Raw genomic sequence first — 8,792 nt, forward strand, 5'->3', positions numbered from 1 at the left:
TCCTCCAACTTGTTGGGGGCCAGATCTGGTATGGCCCCATCTGTCACACCCGCTTCCATATGAAAAGATTATTGACTCTTATATTGATTACATAAGTTTATTAGTAATTAATTTATAGCCAGCTCTGTCCTCCAAGAGAAATCCCTTCCTTCATCCACACTGGATGTAACTTAAACCCCCACAATTTACATTCCTAACAACAGTGTATGAGAGCTCCTTTTTCCTTATCTTTGCCAGCATTTGCTATTATTCTTTTCTCAATAACAATCATTTAAACTGGAATGATATGATATCTCATTGTAGTTTTACTTTGCATTTTCCTGATAACTAATGATATTGAGTATTGTCTTCATATTTTTTTTTGTCATTTGTATTTCTTCTTTTTTTGTGAAGTGTCTATTCAGATCATTTGCCCATTTTTTATTTGGATTATATTTTTGTTGTTTTTGGCTTTTTTGAGTTTCTTATATATTCTGGATATCAATCCTTTCTCATATTAATAGTTGGAAAATATTGTCCCCCAATCTTTAGGTTATCTCTCTGCTCTGTTAATTGCTTCCTTTGCTGTGTAGAACTTTTTAGTTTGATATATCCCATTGTTCATTTTTGCTTTTATTTCCTATGCTTTTGGGGTCTTATCCCAAAAAAATAATTGCATACACTGGTGTTTTGAAGCATTTCCCCTATTGTATTGTCTAGTAACTTCACAGTTTTAGGCCTTGCATTTAAGTCATTGATTCCCTTAGACTTGATTTTTGTATAGAGTGTGAGATGGGATCCAATTTTAGTCTTCTGCATTTGGGTATCTAGTTTTCCCACCACCACTTAATGAAGAGGCTATCCTTTTCAAATATACATTTTTGGCAACTTTATTGAGAAGCAGTTAGTTATATGTTTATGATATTTCTATTCTGTTCCATTGATCTATGTGTCTGTTTGTGTGCTCCTATAGAACTATGGTTCTGTAGTATGTCTTGAAATCAGGTCTTGTGATGCCCCCAGCTTTGTTCTTTTTCATTATATGTTTACTTCTCTTAACCACTTATAGTATCTTAAATACAAGCATGTTAAAAAAACATTAAAAAAAAGACATTTATTTTGGGGGGGAAATAAATGACTACTATAGTTGGATTATAGTATATCTTATTACAATTTAATATTTATTAAATTTGGTTGATTTGCACCAGGGCAGCTTTTGGCCGTGGGGGGAGATAAGGGAAGAATGGAAGAAGGATGTTGTGTAGATGGAAATAAGGGGTGGGGAGTGGGCAGGAGAAGGAAAGATAATAGAATGAGACAGACATCTCATGTACATGTATGAAGACACAAACAGAGAAATGATAGTTATACTCCATTTGTGTACAGTAAATACAAATTTTAAAAAAATAAGAAAAGGAATGTAAGTATGATTTTGTTGTATTTTATAGTACCATTTAGAATCTCCTAAATTCTAATGCAATAGTTCCTAGCCCTCTTTTTGTATTTCTAACTTCTGGGGAAACTTTTCAAAAAACCTATTTCTAGGCTCCACCCACAATTTTGAGTAAGTTGGTTGAAAAATCCCTGTTCAGATAAGGATGGGCATCAATAGAAAGCCCTAAATGTGGTGGTGATCACTACAACCCTTTCAGAATCTCTGGGGCAGAACAGTGCTTTTCCAACTTTAATGTGCATGTGAATCTACTGAGGATTTATATAACAATGAAGATTCTGATTCAATAGACCTGAATAGTTTCTGAGATCTCATCTCCTCACAAGTTCCCTAGTGATGACTGCCTGATAATCCAAAGACTGCACTTTCAGTAGTAAGGTTGTATAATGTATTTTAAAATGTGCTGGGGTGAAAGAATATTTAGTAAAAAGAAAATGAAATAAAGCAACTTATATTATTAGGCAAAAGGAGGGAAGGAAGTAATTTCCTAGATATTAACTTTCATCGTATTAAACTTTTCCACTAATTTGATTATCATTTCATGGTTTGTTCACTTTAAGTTGACCTCACATTTTTTTCAAGGAAAGTTTTTCTTTTCATTTAACCTGCAGGGCATATAAAAAACAAATGGTTATTTGTATAGCTTCTATAGCTATAAGATAGAATGATAGAATATAGTGAGGAAATATGAACACATTTATTTGTTTTGTTTAGGTTGACATTATTGACATCTAGGTACCATGTTGGGTTTCTGAAATTACAGAAATTAATAAAGGATATTCTTGCTCGCAAGGAATTTCAATCTAATAAGGATAGGGAGGCATGTGGAAACAGATTTGTGAACAGCTAATTATAACAAAAGGAAGAATGAAGGACATGTTCAGTAGAGGCATAGGAGCATGCCATGGAAGAGGCTGAGAACTCCACCTGGGGAGGCGTCACTGAGGATGTGGTCCTTCACAGTCACTTTCACATCTACCTGCCAGCTTCTCAGTTTGTCACTCACAGTGGGCTCCCAGTCTGAATTAATGTGAGAATAACTCATTAACATAACATCATAGATCAATTTTAGGAACCTCCTAGAACTTTCTTCAAGGCATCCTTCATTTCTTTATTCCATAGGCTGTAGATCATGGGGTTGAAAAAAGGGGTCAAACTGAGTAGAACAAAGTTGTGAACTTCTGCATGCCTTCTTTTGTCCTGACCCGGGACTCACATATGTTATCATGACTGAACCATAGAACAGAAACATGAAGGCCAGGTGTGAGGAGCAGGTGGAGAAGGCCTTCTTGCAGCCAGCAGCAGAGGGTACCTGTATCATAGCTCTCAACACCAGTGTGTAGGAGCCAATGATATAGAAAAAGGTAGCAAAGATGAGGAGGGAGCTCATGGTGCCACATAAGAGAACTGTGCCTGGGATTGGGACACAGGCTGAAGCCAGGGCCAGCAGGGGACCCAGGTCACACAGAAAGTCATCAATCACATTTGGTCCACAAAATGGCAGCTGGGTGACGAATATCACTGGAACCAGAAACCAGAGGAAACCATAGACCCAGCAAAAAATGACCAGGCTGCTACAGAACTTAGTAGTCATGATGGTGGGATAGTACAGGGGGCGGCAGATGGCCAGGAATGGGTCATAGGCCATGATGGAGAGAAATAAACATTCAATTGTGCCCAGGGAGAAGAAGAAGTACAACTGGAGGAGACACCGAGTGAAGGAGATGGATTTGGTCCTGGAGAGGAAGTTGACCAGCATGTTGGGCACATCAGAGTTGACATAGCATATCTCCAGGAAGGAGAAGTTGGCCAGAAAAATATACATGGGGGTGTGGAGACGGTGGTCCCAGCGCACTGCACACACGATGGCCATGTTTCCAAGCAGAGTCAGGATGTAAGTCGTAAAGAATATGGAGAAAAGGAAGATCTGTATTTCCCAGCGGCAAGGGAAACCCAAGAGGATGAAGTCACTCACCATATAGGAGAAATTTCTGGCCTCTGAGCTCAATATCTTTCTATCCTGTGAGGATTATAGCACAAATTACACATCCAGAGGGAGTTACATTTTCTGATTCCTCCCCACAGGGAGAGTAAGCACACTTTCCTGGTCATAGGGCAGGGGGTCTAGACCAGTGGGTTCTCTTTGTTTTTTGATTGGATACCTCAACAATATAGTTATTGAGTGTCCTCTTCTAAATGTTTATATTCACTTACAAACTATATATAAACAACTGTCCATCAACAAAATGAATCTTGGTAAAACTTTTTGGAAAAAGTTTTCTTGGAATTCAAATAAAAGTAGAAATCCAAATCTTTTCTTTCTGTATTCCTCTGTGAGTTGCTTGGCATAACAAACTCTGGAGAACACTGGTCTAAACAATACAGATCAGTGTCTGGCTAAAACTAAACTGAGATGTCAACTTTGACATAAATAATTCATTTTTAAAATTTTAGAATTGAACTAGACTTGGTGGCATACACCTGTAATCCCAGAGGCTTAGGAGGCTGAGGCAGGAGGCTAGAGAGTTCAAAGCTAGCATCAGCAAAAGTGAGGCACTAAGCAACTCAGTGAGACTGTGTCTCTAAATAAAATACAAAATAGGACTGGGGATGTGGCTTAGTGGCTGGGTGCCCCTGAGTTCAATCTCTGGTACCCTCCCTCTCAAAAAAAATAAAATAAAATTGGCAGATGCATGAAACAAAGCAGTTGTATAGTCTAAGCAACATGCAGAAGAAGACGTGAGGCTTAAGAAACCAGATATGAAAATAACCGTATAGGGACAGAATGACTTTAAGCAGGTTATACCTGGGCTACAATAAACGACCATTCTGGGCCCTGATTATTATCTATTCTCTATATGTAGGTTGTTGTAGTGCATGGACTACTGACTTTAGTGTGATCAGAATCCTTGGGGATGCCTTTCAAAGGTACAGCTCCACCCTGGTTTGAGATCCACCAGTGTGCCAGAACATGAACTTTGGAGATGCAGCAGGTCTTGACTGGAATTCTGGCTCTGATGCTTTGTAAGCGGTCCTTCCTGGTGAAAGCATTTACTCTCTGAAACTACATTACTGGCTCTGTAAAATGTGAATGATTATACATACATACATAGCAAGGCTGACATGAAACTTGTATAAAGTAATATATACAAAAGTAGTTTACAGATTATAAAGTGCATAAACTATTATAAACTGTTTAGAAATTATTGTGCTGGATATTATTCTCCCTTGTTAGAATTCTACTGGCTACAGAAATCTAGGATGTAATATTTCAAGAGAGACATCATAATATTTAGACTTTGGGTTTTCCAGCAGCATGACTCAGCAATATTGTAAATTAAGCTGATTTTAAAATGCAGAAGAATTTTTTTTTTTTTTGGCCTGGGGAATTTTGGTCATGGGACAGGTTAAATATGTGTGTGTTTTCATATATGTGGCAATAGGAGATAATCCCCTGGATCCTGAGACCACACCAAAGATTCAGCTTGCTAACAATCTTTCTTAAGATTGTTTTTTTCCCCTCAAAATACACCATAGCTCCCATTTTCTTCCTGCAGGCTATCTTCCCTGGCAGGGCTACCATTGCAGTCTTAAATGACAGGATTATTTCCTGATGACTACAATTGTGTTTTGTATTGAGGCCAACTAGATTCCAATCTGCACAATTTCTCAGGTGATCCCTTTCCAGGCTGACCCTTCTCACTTGCTCCCTCGTGGGCCTTCCTGTGAAAGTGAGGATCAGATTGTCCTTAAGTGACCACAATAGATCAGCATAAAAAAAAAAAAAAAATTCAGAACAGGCAGGCTCGTGGAAGCTGTTTTGATTCAACCTTTTTTCTCTCTCTTTTATTTTAGTGCTTTATTCAGTTTTAAGGAAACCTGAAAATCAATTGATCCACAGATAGATTCACACATATTCTCCATTCATTTTTTTTTTAAATTCAGGGGAAGAGAGGACGGTTTATCTGAATTTTGCCTTGATGTAAATCGAAGTTTCACTCAGAAGAAATATGGATTTATCACCCTGATTTTACTTTTTCTTTCTTCCCCATCTAATAAGCTTCAATGCACTATACCTTTTCATCTCCCCTCCTAACTGTGCTCAGTATCTTTATTTTAGTTGAAAAATATGTAGTATGATTTTGGAAGTGGTTTTTTTTTTGTATATGGTACAAAATATTAGCAGAAATCAAGATTTATGGGTGTAAGAGAAAAATAAAAATATAAAATCAAGGAAGAAAAACTTGATAACATTAAATATCACTGAAAATATCAATCTGCACCCATTATTTCCTAGCACTGAATATTGAAGGAAATTAGAAGTAATACTATTCCAAATTTTGAATACTTGAAAAAAATACTCAGTCACTTTTGTATTAAGAAAAGAGTAGATTCTCACTAAGAGGAGGCAGGGCTCCTGTTGAAGAAAGGATTGATTTCAGGTCTGGGTCCGTCTTGTCTTTTCCTGCTTCTCAGAAAGCAAGGAGATGCTTGAGAGTGAGTGTGTTAAAAGGACCTAGGCAGATCCCTTGAAGGGGCTTCAGTAGATAATTTTGGGAAAATTTTAGTATCAAAAATGATAATGGCTATAATTTATGTTAAAACATCGAATGAATAAGAACACACTAGTGCCCATAATAATAAAACAAACAAAAAAGATTTGTTCTACCTTTTCTTAATAACATCAGTTATGTAGGACAGAATAACTCAATAAGCAAAAAATCCAATAAACTCTTATGGAAATTCAATCCTCAACATCTGTGATTTGTGCAGTATTCATTTTCTGTGTTATAATGTACGCAAAGGTGTGTGACCAGATGGCACACATACCAGGTGTGCTGGAGTTGCATTTTCTGGGGGCAACTTGTTGACCCAGAATGAATCATAGGCATGTGGGCCATTTTACTCATTATAATCCTAATGGCACACAGAAATCTGGGATGTGACACTTCTAGGGGGATATCCTAATATTTAGGCTTTGGGTTTTCCAGCAGCATGACTGAACGAGCACTATCTCCTCTCCTAATGCGATGAAAGCCTCACATAATATCAAGATGAAGAAAGCTTGACTCTAGTCCTATTTCAAGGCTCAGAGTTTGTGCTGGGGGGTGGGAATATCACTGCTTCTCCTGCTGTGGCTGGAGGCTGTGGTTAGAGCTTTGCAGGTACAATTATAGAAGTGACAGACCAGCGCTGGGAATCTTGACATCAGCCTGGTGGCAAAGACAGTGATTGCCCACACTGCTCTCATTTCCATGGGACTTCGAAGAGGGCAACTCTCTCTTTGGAGGGGCAACTTGAAGGAAATCAACTTTGGACTGGTTAACCCTTATGTCCAATGTGTATTAGGCGCTTTGGTTTTCTTAATTACACTAGAGGGGAGTCATAGCAAGGATTACTACTTCCTTTCATATATGAAGAGATAAAGGCTCAAAGAGGTTAAATGCCTGAAGTCTTAAACCAGCGAATGGTAGGATAAATTCTATGCCTTTTCTCCTATTCTGCCACTTTCTCCCACTTTGAAAGAACTTCCTGTACATATGTGTCTAAAATGTCACCATCCTAGAGAAAAGATCCAGGGAAGTAATAAAATGTTGCTTTTATTGGTGCTGTTCATGTTATCATATCATCTGAAGGGAGGCAGGTGGGATCTTCCTCATATCCTACCACTTAGGTGAAATTACAGTTGTTCCCCTTTATTTTTCATGACTTTCTTATTTTTGTAATAATATTTTTAAAAAACACAAATACTACATAAAATATTTGATTGCAAAAACTCAGCTTAATTCATTGCCAATTGTGGTTATAAAATGGCATCAACAGGTCATCCGAAAGGACATCTGCTCTAATTGTTATTTCAGGGCATTCATTCTATAAGAAGTGATCCCTCTTAAATGAACTGGATTAAAAGGAGCAGAGTAGACAGTTTTTGGAAGGGTCATTTTACTCTTTTCTGACTTTTCTGATATACATAGCTTCTCTAAACTTATCCATAGCCTAAGGCAGATCACCCCTCATGTATTTATGCAAAATCTTGAAAATTTAAAAAGAAATATAATTGTTTATTTGCATTTTTAGTGTTGCAATTCTATTTGTTGGAGCCTTTGATTTATTATTATTTTTTCTTCTCAATTAGATATTATCCTCTTTTCTCTTATTGCCTCCACGAATCCCTATTTTCTACTTATTTTTTTTCTAGCAAAAAGGGCAATTTGATCAATATGCTATGTCCTCGGGACCTACTTAAAGAGATGGGACCACATCCACCACACTATCCACCTGTTTCCTCCTACATTCTGGAGGAAATAAACTGTCAAGTCTGGCTTTTCATTTCTTGGAATTATGTGTTACTTATATTTACTGACCTCAGAGAAATCATGGATTAGAATAGAACCTTAAGAATCGTGTTTTCTTCTTGTTCTGAACTCACTGAATCTTGGAGCTAGTGGTTTTCCAGCTTTCCTTCGACCAGCAGTGAGTGTGTCTCTTCTACCTTCTTGCTGGTGGTTTTCTAGCTTCTGCTGGAATAGCAGTGCCGAAGAGCTCGTTACAAAGGAAGGCAAGGCTTCACCTTCAGAGCAGACTTCATTTTTGGGAGTTGCAGTGATCTTCTTGCTCTCTCTCGAGTCACTCTCCCATTTTGATTTACTGCTTTGGTCTTCCACTTCAGGGAAGGGAAGTTAGCATTTATTATGCACCCATCCTATGTGCACCCTCTGTAGGCCTTTGAATACCAATTATCCTTTTTACCCTCCAACAATTGCAGAAGTAATAATAGAGTCACAGGAAGACTGAGTACCCAGTCCATAAACAGTAAGGCCAGTGCTGGACAAGATTTGTTTCTTCCTCCTACATTGTACAGATGTTCATTGTCAGTCTACATGGCAGCACTAAAAGACATTTGAGGATGGTGTCCACGTCCTCTTTGAATCTTCTCTATTTAGATTAACACTCTTGGTTTCTTCAACTGAATATGATGTAATCTCCAGGCCTTCTTCATCCTGGTTACCTTCTTTTTATTGATCATGTTCTTTTTGCAAATATTACACGGAACTCTTCATGCTGTGTGATTGACACAGAGCACAGAGGAATTATAACCTCTTCTGCTTCTGAAAATTCAGGCAGACTTCAACTGTCACTTTCCACTTGATTTTTTACTGAGTTTGCATTCTACCAAAGGCCTGATGGCTTGTTCACAAGAAGTACTAAAAACCAGACTGGCCCCATCTGATGCATGTGTTGCTGAGTTTTTGAAGTGAAAGTGGTTTTATTATTCAATTTTACTGTTTTCAGTCTATTAAGACCTTTTAGACTTTCAAAATATTATCATTTTAAATTTTTATTGTCTATAAATTGGATT

At 37.7% G+C, this 8,792-nt stretch overlaps 1 pseudogene; it reads right to left on the bottom strand.

The window, feature by feature from the left end:
- Positions 1-2,500: 2,500 nt before the first annotated feature.
- On the bottom strand, positions 2,501-8,459 carry LOC124976409 (olfactory receptor 11H12-like; annotated as a pseudogene).
- Positions 8,460-8,792: the final 333 nt, after the last annotated feature.

Source organism: Sciurus carolinensis, chromosome 2 (assembly GCF_902686445.1).
Source record: "Sciurus carolinensis chromosome 2, mSciCar1.2, whole genome shotgun sequence".
Taxonomy (NCBI): Eukaryota; Metazoa; Chordata; class Mammalia; order Rodentia; family Sciuridae; genus Sciurus; species Sciurus carolinensis.